A 17,299-nucleotide genomic window follows, 5' to 3' on the forward strand; every position below is an offset into this window, starting at 1 on the left:
ACAAAATGTAAATGTGATCATAAAAGGCTATTGTATACACACTTCTTTTCAGCAGAAATAGTCACTGAACTAAACTGTCTCAATTTACATTGGTTTAGAAGTCAGAAGTGTCTCGGCATTGACTGCATTCATATTTTCATTACCGTTCTCCAAAAAAAAAAAAAAAAGAAAAAAAGAAATTAAAGGGAAAAACCCACAAACAGGCGCAGCCTACGTAGATTAATGATAATATAATATATGTTGCGCAATGATCGTGTAAGCGGCGATCTAATACTGAAATGACAAGGTTCAGGCTGCTGCCCACGGCAAACAATTAACTAGTTCATTAGGTAAAAGCAAAATGTTTAAATCAATGACATAAATCTGCGATCTACGGAGGTACAGGTTGAGGCTGGCATTTTACATTATATAAACTCGCATTTATTTGTCTGTTAATTGGTGCCTTTAAGGTAGCCGTGAATCAGTACAGGCAGTTTAATGACATCGCTAATGACTGGAGAAGACCCTACATACAATTAAGGGATGCCGAGCGCGGCAGCGTAAAAGAATAACTTCCTCTGCAGGCAGAAATTTAGCTTCAAAAGGAAAATGACTTCACCAAATTAGATCACGAGCCCCCTGAAGCACGTAGCCGCAGAGAAAAGACAGGTCGAGAGTTCTTTAAAGGAACACACAGGCCTTTACAGGCTTAGACCAAGGGTCAGAGGTTATCAAGAGCCAAATGTGCTTCTTCTCAAAAGCTGCAGAATACATAGCACCTTAGTACCCTCCTAGCCCCTACGTGATATAAAAAGCTTTAACTATCACAAACCCGAGCGTGAGCTTACTGAGACAAAGCGGGGAAAAGAGCTTGGTAGGACAAGGCTTCTAAACATGTAGTTTGGGGAGTTCTTCACCGACAGTTTCTGCCCTTGGGGAACACACTGAGAAAACCCCATCAGACATACAAAACACAAGGCTCACGAGGACAACTCATCACCGAGTTCAGATGTTACGTTCTGAGCACATTCACTTAGTGAAATTAATGGGGAACTCCCACCATATTTTTAGAAATAGCATCAGATTAGAATGAGTTAGGAAAAATACCGTGCGGTTTTCTTTTTAAACACATTTTCAGGCAGCTGCATATTAGCCATTTGTATGTATTCTAGCTGTGTAACCAATAGAGAGGCTCGGTGTTAGCCACCCAGGTAGACGCCAACTAATAGAAGTCTATGGAGGAAGGGACTATTTAGCACTGCCATAAACAATCAGAAGATCACATGACTGACAATAATGGCAGCCTCCAGGTAAAATAAGTTTATTGGTACTAAAGAAGATAAAGTGTGTTTTTTTGTCAATGTTATCCCTCGTTATTTTATACAGTAATTCTAAAGGAGAAAAATAACCATAGCAATACAACACACTGAACTTTATCAATGAGTCTTCGTGATAGCGTTCACCATATCGTTGCTTCTTCTGGCTTGGGAGCCGTCTCAATACACGCGCTCTACAGCAAAATCGCGGCCAAGTTTTGTGAAGAGGCATAGGCTGGAGGACATGACACTTCACCCACAGGCCTAGCAGCAGTCCCAATAAATGGAACGTTTGGCTGGACGGTCTGTGTCTATCACACCACCGGTGCTTAAGAATGATCCCCGCAGCACCCCACTGTCAGATGGGGGTTAATCGAGAGTTGAAACGTGGCAGACGCTTGCCCACATCAGAGCGAGACATCAGAAGACAGCAAGCAAATCAGCACCTATTACTACCCTTAAATATTTCTCCAAAGGGTTAACAAAACATCCGCTAAGAAGAACAAGGGTTACGAAAGTCAAATGGCACAAAATTGTAAATATTTAAAAGGTGAAAATCTTCTAGTTAACGTTTTTCTTGCACAAGCTTTAGTCTGCCGCTTTCGCAAGACTTTGACCACGGGGTCTTCCGGTGCTCTGCAGAATGCGGTGTTTGAACAAAAAACAAGTTTGCGAGAAGCAACCAAAGTGCAGACACGGGACAAGTATTACATTCGGCAAAGAAAAACGCTGACACCGAAGCACACATACTACAGAAATCAGACAATTATAAAAAAAATCATTTAAGAAACGAATAAATTGATATGGAGGAACATTCATGCAAAGCATTGCAAAATGGCACAAAAATTACACAAATGATTATTTGTATGAGCATTATCACTCATTAACTAGAACGTGAAATGCTATGAATCCGTCTCTACTGCCATTATTCTCTGGGACTTTCACGTTTCTAATGATGATCTGTATGATGTCTCAAGGATCTGAGTTAATAAAATACCCTAAAATGTGCTTAAATAAAATGTTAAAAAATGGAACTCCAAGTGAAATATTAACTTGAAACAGGTGTCGGGAGACAATGTACATGCGCGTAGTTTATGTTTTCGCTTTTTATCCCCTTCGGAAGTTTCAAACATGGTGCGCTTTGCCCAAAATTCTAAGCGGGAGACAATGGGGTATGCTATTAATTGGCCCAGTGACCCATAGCGATGTCGGCACATACATCCACATACATAAAGACTTTCTTATTATCCACAACGCCCAGGAGCTTGTAGCCAGACAATAGGTCGTAACTCCAGAGCCGAGACAGGTTCATGTGTAACACGCCATTTACACCGTCATATTACTTGGCATGTAAAAGAAAACAGCTTGCAAACCAGCCAAGGAGTATCTTTCCCCAATGGCTAAATCAGCAGGTATTTCAACCAACGGAGCACAAATCATACACAGACAACAAACCACGAGAGCAGCGTATGATATAAAGTATACTTTAACACAGTATACTCCTTGATTGCCAGCCAGTGAACTATTCATTGCCTGGGTGAGTCCCAGACCAAATGGAACCCCAGGGAGAGACCATCTTTGGTCCCAACTATCCCCTCCTACCCGCCTGCTACCACGACCAGCCCTGAGCGTTACTTTATTATATATGTGGAAGCGGAATGTTAAACGGGAATGCTTCGGTAGAAACGGGTGCTTCTGCCACACAAGCTATGCTTTTCGGCAAATATTCAATTACTCTGACAGTAAACTGGTTGCCAAATCAGCAGGAAAACCTTGGGGCAATTTCTCCAGATAGGCTTCACCCTTGTACGCACTCAGTTCACCGCCGTAAGCCATCTTTCAAAAAGTCTTCTTATTATTAGTCTGTACCCACTGCCTGTGCTTGGTGATTGATGTAATTATTGTATTCTATAAGCATCAAGGTATTGCCTCCACAGGGTATGGCAATCATATGAAGCAGGTGGTGCCATTAATTATTAGTAAGGAGCCATGGTTTCTTTGGGTATGTCAAGCCCTGCCTTTGAGATTTATGTTCGTAAAAGTTAAAACCAAAGTGATGATGGGAAAAAAATACACAAAGAACGCATTTATCAAATGCAACACAAGGAGCAGCTACAACACCATGAGCTGGAACCGGTAAGGTGGAGACCGAGGCCAAGAAGCTAGAAGATAAAGGACCTCACTAGCTCCACACACCTTCTAACTTACAAAGGGTGCGCAGAACGAAAACCATGTCGGGGGGGGGGGGTGTCACAAAGGTATTGCGGTTCTAGCACCGATCAGAGAACGGATGCCGTCCGGACCACGATAGCCCTGCATTCTGCACATCTGATCTGGCTGCTACAGGATGTCTCTTGTGAGAGTCGTATCCATTTGTACAAAAACCTCCTACAGTTCAGATAACGAAAACAATGCACAATGCATCAAGTTTCTTCCACGGAGATAAAAGGCTAAACTTTCTATAACCGCACAGTGCCGTTATTCACCGACACACAGAGTCTTTTCACCGTCTGCGATAGCCGACTGGCTTACGGAAACGCTGGGAAAACGCCATATTCTGCCAGGACTGATAGACTCCCCCCCGTGCGGGGAAGAAAACCTGAAACTAGGACGGAGATAATCAGCCCCGGCTAGTATTGGGCACAAGCAATGCATTCTGTGCCGTCTGGCTGGGGCCATTGTCTGGGGGTGAGAAAGCATTGTAAAGGGTACATGGGGCTTATCGCCCAAGACGTGTGCCGCAGGTCATTTTGCATGAAACATTTCTGTGTACGGTGTTTTAAAGGGGAACTCCCGCCGTGTTCTTATTACTAGTAACAGATTCAAAAAACTACATATAAATATTGTGCGTTTTTTTTTTAATGGCTTTCTGGTTTTTGAATATGTTTTTCAGACTGCTGTCTATTAGCCATTTCTTGGTGCTTTAGCTCTGTCATTTCAGCCCAATCTCCTAGACAAACATCTCAACTCTTTATCATACTGCCTGCCGTAAACAAAGGAATGGCTCAGTGTTAATTACACTGCTGGGGACTGACTAATGAAAGTCTATGAAGAAGGGACTTCATCAGCATATCCACAAATAATCAGCCCAGTGTGGTATTTGATCCAGGAGATCACATGACCGATGGCAATGGCGGCCTCCAGGGCTGTACATTACTGTATACAGCATCATATTTTATTCTCTAAGGGGAAAAGGAGTTCTGTCCTAACGTTCTCTGACATTTATTCATCTCATCCTTACAATGGCTGCCAGAACCAATCAGCAACAATCAGCAACCTAACAGGGCAGAGAGAACATAATGGGGAGGAATAATCGTACAGATGTTCCAAAAAGGACGTTAATATGGCTATTCTCATATGACAAATCTAAATTGGATCTTGAATGCATATAATTATTTTATTTTAATATGTAAGTGCGGATACATTGTGCAGAACTGGATTTGGGAAGTGACAAGTGCACTTTGAGACACATGCATGCATACAATGCGAATGAAACCAGGATTAATGAACATTAAAAACTGGTTTTGGGGGTCTTTTCAGTACTTACATTGTTCAAACCCTACTTACTTAAATAAAAAGGGTGGGCAGAGACAGAGAGAGGGGGATGTGATGGGAACATTTAACAAAGGACAAGAGGGAAGTTTATTTCAAAGTAGGAGAAATGCTAAAACAAGGTGTCGTAACCTAAAACTAGAAGCTCAGAGGTTTATGCGTAATGTTAGAAAATGTTACTTTACAGAGAGAGTGGTAGATAAATGGAACAGCCTCCCAGCAGTGGTGCAGGCTAATACAATGAGGGAATACATGCACGGGATAGCAATAAAACTATCCTGAATTTAAGACGAGACCGGGAACTGAGTAAGGTCTAAGTCCGTACAGCAGGAAAAAGACGGCCGACTGGCTTTTATCTGTCGTCAAATTCTACGCTTGTACGAGTTTAACAGAGGATGGAGGGAGTCAATCTCTACCTCGCCGTATACAATGGCTTTCCCGATCATTCAAAAGAAGAAACCGAGGAGGCACTCAGGAGAAAGAAGAAGTGTTACACATGCAGAGCTTAACATGAAAATATTTTCCAAATGTGGACTTGATTAAGTCTGGAATTCTGAGGGGAGGGACTGGTGCATAATCACAGGAGAGGATATCCTTTCAAACACATCAACGCTACGTGCCGACGAACATATGGAAAACCACCTATACACTACTTTCGTTGTTACAAACCACATTATGGTTTTAGACATAAAAGAAAGCCGCCTCTCCTGCGAAAACCATTAGAGTCCCTGCGCAGCGACCGGACAGTGTACTCTTTCTGGAGCGCACCAGCAACGTATCCGGCATCTCCAGGCCAGACGGACCGGCACATTCATGGACGACACATCACTTGTGTTCAGAATGCCGGACCCTGTCCGGGGCTGTTGGCCAAGGCCAGGAGTTCTAGTTTCTTTTTAGATTTCCTCTTTTAGGGCCAGTTACCGTAACCACAGAAACGGGGTAAAGAATGCCGGCAATTCCGCCTCCAGAACCGGCAGCAGCTAGAGCGCAGAGAGTGCTAAAATGCGCTTTATGCCGTGTATGCGTATGCACTCTCCAATGGGTGCTTAGCACTAATTGTAATCAAGGGGAACAGCAGCCAATCACATGCATGCTATCTGAATATTGGTTTTGCTAGCAATCTTGTAATTGGCTGCTGATTCAGTGCTTTCAGTAGGAGCGCTACTGAGCATGTGCAAAGGCATTTACATACCAATACTTCCTGGTTTCAGTCGAGGCAGCCAGGGGGAGGAGGAAAACCAGGGTCTCCATTTCTAAGTTCAAAGGATGCATGCCCCAATGCTTATGTAGTAAGAAATCAAGTAATAAAGTTATTCTGGTTAGAAAGTTTTTCCTCCCCCTTTTCATTATTCTGACTTCTTTCCATTTTTGGTTTCCTATGCCTTAAAGGGTAACTTGGCTATCACACCTACATTAACCAGCATTACCAGCTAGGAAAGCATTATTCTCCAATCCACAAAGCAGGTTAATCATTTTCCCGATGACCTCACGCCGGGAGCCGCTGATAACAAGTAAACAGACCTGAAATAACATAAAGGGCTATTCACAAAACCTTCGGACAGCTGGGATCCACAATGCCGCAACATAAATGCTTGTTTTCATGGCATATGCTATGGTTTCCAGAAAGTCTGCTCCAAAAAAAAATACCTGGAAAAAAAAGTTTCCTTTGCTGGCCGCCTCTCCACTCGGATTGCTGTGGGCCCTGTGGTGGACAACAGCCCAGGGGCCCTCAGCGAGCTAGGAGACCACGTGAGGTGTGGAGCAACTGTGGGAAAATGGACATTGGGCAGATGGAAATGGGGCAACAGGTGACCAACGATGGAAACCGGGGGAAGCTGGCAGAAGAGAGGGGGTCCAGGTGCCAAGTATGCACTGAGAGCCAAATTATCAGACAATGTCCCCCCATCATCCCTTTTTTTTTTTATACGGTCATCAGATTTAGCACGGGACGATACATATACGAAAAATATATGCTACAGGACGACGTAAACACACATCCGGCTCATAATTCACTAGACAGCACCATATTGACAGACATTAAGAAATGCACAAAAGATACCTGCATAGTTAAGGCTGCTTCTATAAAATGGGTTTTTAAGGCTGCTTCTATAAAATGAAGTTTGTAAAGCCATCCCTAAAATATATAATATGTACAAAACTGTGCATTTCTCTCATTAGAACCGTGCATTTTCCCTAAAACGAGTTTATGATATGTTTTTGATAATATTATATAATATTGTCAGGAAGGGTAGGAAATCTTTACACGTACCACTGTGCGAACTATGTGGAAAGGGCAGGATATTCAGGTTGGGGAGGGTGTGATAATCCCTTGCGTACAAACACCGTGGCAGACGTACGCATCATACCCTGAAAGGGGCGACCAGACTGAAGTCACGACATCATTATTCTACAGACAAGAAAGACCTGTTCAAAATGACCTCCATACAAAGCAATTGTCTCCTTCAGTTGCATGACAAGGAAAGGAGAAGAAAAAGTGGATTTTCTGAGAAAGGAACAGGTTCTGAAAGGTGCAATTATTTTAACAAGTCAGCCCTGACCACTTAACCCTTCCATGTTCCTAACCATTTCATGCCTACATAGCGGCTGGTAGCACCGATGGCTTTGGGAACCAGCGCACCACAAACCCTTTGAATCCAGACTATAGTCCAAAGGGATGACAGTAGGAGGAGTGGGCAGACCATAAATTAACACACAAACAGAGCTTTTTAGGTCAGCAGGACACTTTTGAAGGAGAAGAACCAGATGCTTTCAAGGAGCTTCCTTTAGTTTTCTAAAAGTCAGATGCATCTGTGCGGGAGAAGTGCAGTGACCTCGGGTTATGAGACCTCTGTCACCCTTTACAAATAGTAAAACATCACTGTACACAAGAAACGAAAAAGCCAACTACAAGCACTTGGCTACAGGTGACAAGAAAACAATTCAAGAAATGTCAGCCGGTCTGGATTAAGTGCAGTATTATACATGTTTACATATACACACAGACGTATAATATGACAGGGCTGATCTCTAGATCTTAGGAGTCAGGCCTGACTTTGTTTTAAAGAGACATTAGAAGGCACAAAAGGTTGAACTGCTGACCCTGTGGGCCACCTAAGGCTTGGGCAGGAATTTTCGATACCCCTGCTTGAATACAGGTATGCACTGTATAAACTAAGTAAATGCTAACTAACGTGGATGATATACCCTTACTTCGGATCTGCACCGACCCTAACAATCACTGAAAACAGCTAACTGAATTAAAGCTGCACCTGTATTCAACCGCACACGGGAACGAGCCTGACTGATACGTTTCATAGTGTTTCAAACATGGAAATTCTTGCTCCTTGACCAAATCAGATTGGCCTTGTTATGCAGTAACTCACCTGTGTTCAAGCAGTTATCCTAGTCCTTCCACGGTTCTGGATTACTACACCAATGCTCTAGAAATCAGATCCAAGCTAATTTAGAACTTCTGTATTAAAGAACAGCCCTTGATGGCGATTGTTTGAAAATGAGACGGCGTTTGTTTTCATGTATAACTGGTTGTTAAAATCGTGTTTCCCCAACAACCTAAAGCAGCAGCTAAAAGTTTGCTAGGTTTATAAGTGAAACCTCAGCGGTCAGTATCACACAATACACGGTCAGCAGGATATCGCTCTCCTGACAATACTACAAGGACAATAAGGGTTAATCCTCCGGCCCTGCTGGAACGGCACATAAAAGGCAGAAGGGAAGCAAAATGGAGCACATTTTCCTCTTCTTTTATTTCATTTAATTAAAGGTAAATGCAGAAAATATTTTACTAAACTAACAGATTAGTCACTTGATATCCTTCATTTAATTGCTGCTTCTGCATCAGTTCTACATTGAAATTCATAGATTAGCGCCCTCCCCCACTATGAGAACGGGGACCACCACAAAGCATCTTTTCATCATTCCATTTCAATATGATGTATGCCACATTCCTCCAACTTTTCCATTTATTAGCCTGCAGATTCCGATCTCATCCAACCTAGATGTGCTCACTCATGCATTTTAATCTCCGGCATAAATTATCACAAGCTGAACCCAATTTATTTATTTTTTACAATTATTATTATTTTTTTTTTTTTAAAGGAGAAATATATACAGTTTCGTGAGAAACCAAGAAGGACCTAGACTAAGAGGTTAAAAACTCCTGTCTTGGACAGAAGGCCCAGCAATGCCCACTGAGCAGACTTGGCAGTTAAATGGTTAAAACATAGAAACAGTAAAACGAGGGGTAACCTATGACGGTTTAGGAAGTGGTGGAGAAATAGGATATGATTTCTGGATAGCTCGGAATACAGATGGTTAAATCGAGAGCACATATTAAGTCGATAAATATGACGTGGATGACTATTAAGTCTTATCTCGTAGGGTAAAAATATTATATATTAGGTTTCCCTGTAAATGTTTATTATTTTGGAACACCACATGTTCTGGGCTCTAGCAGAATTATGCTAAAAATGTCAACAATCAGATCAGAGATCAATGGAAGGTCTTCAATCTGTGTCTGCGCATTCATTCAGAAGGTTAAGAAGTTGTATTGGATCCTGAGTGACTCTCTGCTCAAAAGAGATTACTATGGAAGAACCGTGTGAGGACTAGACCTAGACAGCTCTGGGGATCTTAAAACTGCTGAACCGTTCAGCAACAATTACCCTTTACGCTGTTTATGAGTGATTTAACATCCCACCCACTATCACAAGAGGAACACACAAAAAGCTTTACAAGGAGCCGGTCTACTGGTGATGACTATAGCCCTAAAAACGGCATTATTAGAAGAACTGCATTCAGGGAGACCAAAGCCACACTATCACTTCTAGAAAAGGAACGGCACCAATACACACAAAAAAAAGTAACTCAACCTCTCACACTCATTGTTATTCAGTCCATTAACTGCGTTCCTACCAGAAGGCCTTGCAATCCACCTGCAAGATCATTAAAGGGGCCTCATTACAACTTCCGACGTCGGATAGATTTTTTTATGAGACAGCATGATTCGTGACCAAAAAACAGATATGCATCCAAAGCCATTACTATGAGATGGTGCAAGACTTTGGGTCCAGCAGTAAAAACCAACGAGCCACAGCTACGTGGACACCAGGAGTAGAAGAGCATAAGATGTGGTTTACTACAAGAGCATATCATCCACAATATACTCGCCTCCACTGCAGAACACATTGCGTGTGAGCTACGCACTACGGCGAACCGCAGCAAACTTGCTTCTCACGCTGCGTGTTGTGCAGACACCCCATGGAATGGAGATCTTTGCATGAAGGGCTTGGTTGGCCCTGTATAATGCATAAGCAAAGTGGTGGGACCTCACTGGCCATTTATTTAGTAGCACTACCTGGAGCCATATTATTTCATGGTCACATATCACCGCAGCCTTACAAAAGTACCAAACAGCAATTCTCGATTAAGAGGATGCTTCCTTTAATGACGTTCAGGACCAATCTATTTCAGTCCATGTAACATCTGCTTCACACACACAGCCTGTTCACGATATCGTTAAAAAGACGGCCGGTGAAGTTTAGAAAGAGCACCATAAATTCCAGGCCAGGGAACGCCATGCAATAGTCAAAGATGGGAATCTCGTGTTTGAATAAGCCGTACGGAACTATTTCTGGTGGGAATAGCGCTATAAGGAGAAGAGGATCACCAGCCGAAAAACACAGGGCATGCTAACAGATGCGTGGTCCACAAACCAGTGTATAAAACAGCAGATAAACAGGGATATAACTAACTTTCCCCATTTCCAGATGTTGTTAGCATTAACCTTATTTTTCTGTGGTTATGAACACATTTTGGATCAGATAACTGTCTGGCATTTGCTTTGTGTAGTTGTTGGAATCTGAATTCTTATGCCATTTATTAAGTTTTTAAGGTTGTGCGCGCGTGTGTATATATATATAAATTTTGCAGGTTCTGACCAAACCTTTGGGTTGAGTACCCTCTCATGCCACACAGGTTCCTCATTAATGATGTCCAGAGAAGGCTTAGAACTCACCAAAGAACTCACCCAATATTTGCCTTAGGTGTTTCTTGAATGGTTTATGGGGGGGTAGTTCGGGGAGCAGTATGGTAAAATGCTGTCCCATACCTCTGCAATGAACGCTGTACCCAAAGCCATTTGTTTTATTAATGAAACAATATGTAAGAAAGGTCTTCATGACACGATGCCACCTATGTTTGCTAACTTTATTGTATTAACTGTATTCTACTTGCTGTTAAAGACCTACTCTGCTGCACTTTTGTGAATAGCTTTGTTGCCATGGAAACTTAGTTTCTAAAAAGTATGTATTCATTTTACATGATTGAATCTTTAGATCAAAGACTTCAGATCTGCTAAGCCCGGTTTATACAACATACTAGAAGGCATATTTTTTTTTGCCTAAGTGGGATGGCAGCATTAAAGTTGAGCGCATTGGAATGCAAACAGAATAAATATCAGGCTCCACTTTAACCACAAGCATTACGAGCAAAACATCCGAGGGTACCTTTCACTCTTTGCCTTTCCTGTGAGATACGATTACCATAAATTGGAATATTGAGAGGGTAGTGGAGAAGTGGAACTTAGCGGGTTATCTGAATGCGTTCAGTACGAGCAGACGCTTTCTGCTTTGATCGCTACAAGAGCTCGGCATGGAAAGGATTATTTTACAGATGGGGGCGTGAGGAGCGAGAAAATATTTGTTTACCTCAATTAAAAAAAAAAAAGTAGAAGCAAATATGAAGAGACAAAACATGATATAAACAATATGTACATATGATCTCGGTTTGGAAAATCCATGGCTGAGAGCCCACGGATACATTTTGGAAAATGTCAGAAGTTTTATAATCATGTTAATTACACTGCGCTACTGAATCGCTCATCTACAGAAATGATCTATGGCACATTCAAGCACTTGGAATGCAGGTGGGATGTTTGGGTTCTAAAGTTAAATTGGCCATTCTTTATGAATTTTCTTTTCACATGGGTCAGCTTCCCACTCGGTATTACACGCCTATATATGATTCTCACTATCCTTCCCTGGGAGGGGAAACTTGGGGGGTCAGTAGTACAGTGAGGTATAAAACATGACCCTTTACATAAAAATGTAAATGTTAAGCAAGTGTTTTATACACAAGTAACCAAAAAGGCTAAATAAAGAGTTTTCAATTACTTTAAGTTTCCACCTGGAGGGACTTAAAACACTAGAAGTAGTCTCCAGAATGAGGTCATTTTATTTGAAACGCATCCCTTTGAAGTAAACATTAACAATTTGCCCCGGGCTGTTTGGATTTTTTGAGGCAGAACTTAATAGGGCAGTAACAAAATGACCCCTTTAAGCATATTTATCACCAAGATAAGCTTTGCCTACAAGGTTATCAAATAACCCTATCATCCTTCCTTGGGCCATCCTGCTTCATTCCAGCACATGTACATGATGTCATTCTTAGCATGATGTACATGATGTCATTCTTAGCATGATGTCCATGATGTCATTCTTAGCAAGCATGATTTAATATACTACATATATACATAAACACACAAATTATAAGACTATAAAATGTTTACCACAAAGAAGGTTGCTGGTAACATCATGCTAGCCGATTAATATACAGCAGAAATTTCCATTAGTACTGCCACAAAAAGAATCAGTTAATGAGGTTAATAAAAGTCAAATGCACATAACAAGTTCTAGGTATTCACCGTCTTAGGGCACAGAAGACGGGAAGAGATCTGACAAAGAAATAGAAAATGTGCAATCAGAAAAATAATCACTTATATAGGATGTAAGCAGAAGAGTTCCTGCTGTCTACACAAGGACATCACACAAGCAGACAAATCATTCATTTTGTAAACGGCGCCCAACAAATTATCTTAAGAGAAAGAAAAGCAAGAAAAGCACTAGCCATGCTACAGGTGGGGCTTCTACAGAAACTACTTCCAAAGCCATCAGCACTGATTAAAGTCCAACCCTGTAGCTGTTTACATTTAATGTTTCCCCCAAGGAAGGGTGGAACGTAATGACTGCTATGGAAGAAGCCATCACTCTTTATTCCACAGGTGGCTGCACTGCCGACCTTCAGGAATTACGACACCTTTGCTCTGGAAACTCAACCGCAACGCAATGCACATTGAAGTCCGCAATGCTCAAAATTCCTAGGAAGTATTATTTACTAATCTATCTTTCGGCACAATGCGACAGATCATTTAAATTTACAGTAACAACTTAGCTTTATAAAGCAAATGACCTGTAGAAAGCCATACACAAAGCTAAGCGGACATCAAGCGGTCATGATATTTTACATAATTCTTAATGATTTTAAAAAAGTATCACTTAAATTCGATTTAAGTTTTCGTGTCATATTTTACAAAGCAAAGTCCAGTTAATATAAGGTTAATTATACAGAAATGTACGATTCCTAAAAATAACACATTTTCAGATACACTACAATCTGAGGTGGCGCTACCATCGAGCTCAATTTAACTAAGTGTTATGAATCGTCATTTCAAGGAAGCGTCTCATGGCTGGGGTTCTGGTGGCCCTGCACACTGATAATGTGGGGAGACCATGGTTTATGCATTATGATAAATCACATGGCAGCGATTCCAGTCTTTTGGCAATGTGTGCTTTATCAACCAGTACCTACAGATATGACAAGACAATCTAAATAAAATAGGAATTTGCTTTTAAAGTAGGCAGGGTTTAACCTGCGGCAAGAAATGTCTAGAGAAAATTCAGTAATTTGTATTAACATTGCAAACTAATTCAGTGAAATGCGTTCATTGTTCAGCAAAACAGCAGTCATATTGTGTTTAGTTAATAAAAAATACATACATGGGTAATGAAAACACTTTATTCACTTCGGAAATGCTAAGTATTTGATGAAAGGCATTTCATTGTGAATAAAGGCACAGTGGAAATGTTTAAGGCCTGGGGGAAACGCACAAGTCCCACAACCTTTAAAAAAGGACTGTGAGCGGGAAACGTCAAACTCAATCAGCCCATACGCAAGATCTTTCAGGACACTTGTATGCCAAGTACGTACTCAATTTGTCCCTTTTCTACTAGGCTGGAACATAGCAAGGAGCTCACACTGCACACTTTTGGAGAGTTTTTGGGAACAGAACAATCTATGATCTGCAGAGGCTTTGTGTTGATGTCAAAGTCAACAGAAGAAACAAGAGAGCTTTTGCAGGGGACAACAGTGATGATGATAATGATGATGATGATGATATATGGCAACAGCTCGACATCCCGATGGAATGTTATTTTAGTAACAGACTAACAGTAGTTTATGGAAATGGCTGAACAAGCGCCATAAAAGTAAATAAATGGAAAAACAAACAAAATAATATCCTGTGGGTGCAGGTGGTGGGATCAGCGCTCTTGGAGACAGACGTCATTCATCTCATGTTGCCATTCACCACGTTGCTCCTACTAGACCACCAGAAACAATAGCCCACAAACATCTCTCAAGGAGTAATACATTGAAATGTGGATTTTCTAAAACATGGCTACTAATCTCCCGCCGCTACGACGCAGCGGGAAGACAACTAATTAGTTTTTATGCACCGTGCTGTGACTCTATTCCAGTCTTTAGTACACTAAATTAAAATAGTGTCCACCTGTTTTCAAATAACGCTATAAAACGTAATTCCGTTATCAGCAAAAGCCTGATATTTCTTAGCATTCCCCCTTTAAGATTTAAAATAATATGAATTATAATTAAATGTACGCAGCTCTACATTGACTTGGCCAAGCCTCACTTAATGGAAGCCCAAGGACATTCTGCTCGGCTTTATTCAACCACCACCACAACCTGACCGGGGAGAGATAACATAATGGGGAGAAATAATTGTGTAGATCCACTTCTTACACATTTTGGTTTCTAATACGCCATTTTGGTTCCTTATTCAAAGCTGTAAACATAATTAGAAACCTTCAGTGTAGGTGGTAATCATAAAATGGAGGATTCGGGAGCTTTGGATACTGTGGTTCTATATAGTGGGAGTTATAACGCGTTAGACGAGTCTATGGAGTATCTAGACGACAGCGATTCTTTTTAGGACCCATAATATTTAGGGATAAGGGATATACTTCCAAGCAGATTAATGCAAAATAGTACAGAACCTTATACGCAGGATGAAGAATTCGACATCCGCTCTGATGAATAACGAGAGCGGGCTCTGCTTCACAAATATTACAATCTGACAGGGAAGCAGCACATACAGCAAAGTTAATAATTCCCCAGAAAATAAAGCCAGAATACCGATATTTTATATTTATGAACAATTATTATTATTTTTTTTTTACACAAAGCATTCTCCAAAAACCTGGCAACAGTTAACTCAAAAGCTAATGTTTACTGTGCTCGCTTAAAAGCGGATTAAGGGATTATAATAGTCTTGTTGTTTCAAAGACAGAGGGAAAACGGTCGGGCCGACTTTCATGCCGTTATTTCGTTGAACCAACCTATCGCAGGTTATGTTATCTTCAAATATTGCACTGAAAATAGCAGGGAATGTTGTTATTAGGCTTTAATCCCATACTTTAATAAATTACTAAATCCATATTGTAGATATTACTATTAGGACAGCACAAAAGCCACTAAATATTTAGAGCTGGATTACATTTCTCGTTAAAAAAAATTAAATCTAAATTACACTGTCTGGCATTCATTTTTAAAATGGCACTGTCATTCATATCGTCAGTTTTAATCTACACAGGTTTAGGGGGACAGATCAGGACCGGACTGGCGATGACAGGGCGGCCTGGCACTTTAACACCTGATGACGGGATTGTGGCTGAATTTCCATGGCCACACATTACGTTTTGATGCTTATTTAGCATGTGGCTGGCCATGTCTAGTCACCGACTGCACGCTGGAGCGGCAGTTCAGCTGAGTTGGTTATTTAACGTCAATAACGAAAAATATAAAATAAAAAAAAACAAAACAAAACATGGTGGATGCATTGTGTGACCTGGAAGCGATACTAGACAACTAAACACAATGATCTTGAGCATATCCTGACTGGAACCAGCAATACTGAAAAACAGGAGGGGGGAATTATACATAAAGTCCATTTAATTCTATGCTTTTTTTATGAGTAAGGAATGATGAAAGAAAAGATGCACACTTTATTAACAAGCTCCATTTAATTTGATAATATGGCAGATAGGAAACAGTCGCACACACACACACTCACACATACACACACCTAATGACTGTTGGTCTTGGACACTATAGCAACAAGCAGAGGTTTGTTCAGGAAGAATGCTGGGTATGTGAGTGGGGGAAGGGCCACAGCTGAGAACTGCAGGCCACTCCGCTAACCCACAAATTCCTTTGGTGGGCTTTCATCTTTAGAACTATCTCAAAATTATTCTCTGCTAATAAGGAATGTGATAAAAGGAAAATTCCATTTCAAAGACTATCTGAAGATGTTTTCAGGGGAGGGAACATGAGCGAAACAAAATGCACGGAAAAAAGTGTGTGTGTGTGTGTGTAATATATATATATATATATTATATACACACACATACATATACACACAGATAAATTATACTCGGATGCAGAAACTTAGGCTTGATATTCTAAAACAAATGACCCTGTATGTGGTAATATCTTCGGAGAGTGATCCTCCTCACAGTTCGTTTCCTGAAGTCCAAGTTGTTATGTTACGCGCTACTTGTCATGTCCTGTTTACCACTTGTACAGCGCTGTGAAATATGATGGCGCTTTACAAATCAATAAATCGTCAGGTCAGAAGGTTGTGGCCCATCACCCATACGCCCGTATATTCAGAGCTGGATTGCAGGCGACCCTGTAAATGTCAAAGCTCGGGATCAACTGGAAGAACAGTGCAAACACCGTAACTCGTATAAAGCGGCGGGAGTCTATGTACATCCAGGGGCAGATTTATTCAAAGGTGAAATAAAATAATATCTTAAAGCAGTCACTATGGAAACCCAACATCTGGTCCTACTGACAAAATAATGACAATATCTGCAACCGTAAAGATTACCCAAAGTTGCAGAAAATTCAACGGCTTCTCTGATGAAAATTTGAGACTGAGGGAGGTGAGGTCAGAGATGGATTTACTGTGAGTGCTCCATCAGGACACCACGATCAGACCATATTCACAGCCACTGGACTTGAAATAAGAAGGGTATCACGAGGACATGAATGTCTATTTAAGGTCCGCTTCAGCCTCTTCTCCAACGGGGTGATATATCTACGCTATGCACGTGATACTGTGTGTTTACGGATCGTCTCTATGGGTTGGCTCCCTTGTTTGATGTGTACGGTTCATTCACACACAGTGTACATGTGTAACGCCAGTGACAGCGCTTTGATGCGCCATTGTTTATCTCGGTTCATTTCATTAATGTATTTACCATGAATTCCTTCTAAATCCCAGCCTTCAAACACTA

The 17,299-nt window shown here is 41.2% G+C and overlaps 1 protein-coding gene across 1 annotated transcript in view; it reads right to left on the reverse strand.

The window, feature by feature from the left end:
- ARHGAP29 (Rho GTPase activating protein 29) overlaps positions 1 to 17,299 on the reverse strand; it is a 51,200-nt gene that overhangs the window by 24,320 nt on the left and 9,581 nt on the right. The gene's annotated exons all lie outside the window — the stretch shown is intronic.

The sequence above is a fragment of the Spea bombifrons genome, chromosome 6, assembly GCF_027358695.1.
Source record: "Spea bombifrons isolate aSpeBom1 chromosome 6, aSpeBom1.2.pri, whole genome shotgun sequence".
In the NCBI taxonomy this organism is placed as follows: Eukaryota; Metazoa; Chordata; class Amphibia; order Anura; family Pelobatidae; genus Spea; species Spea bombifrons.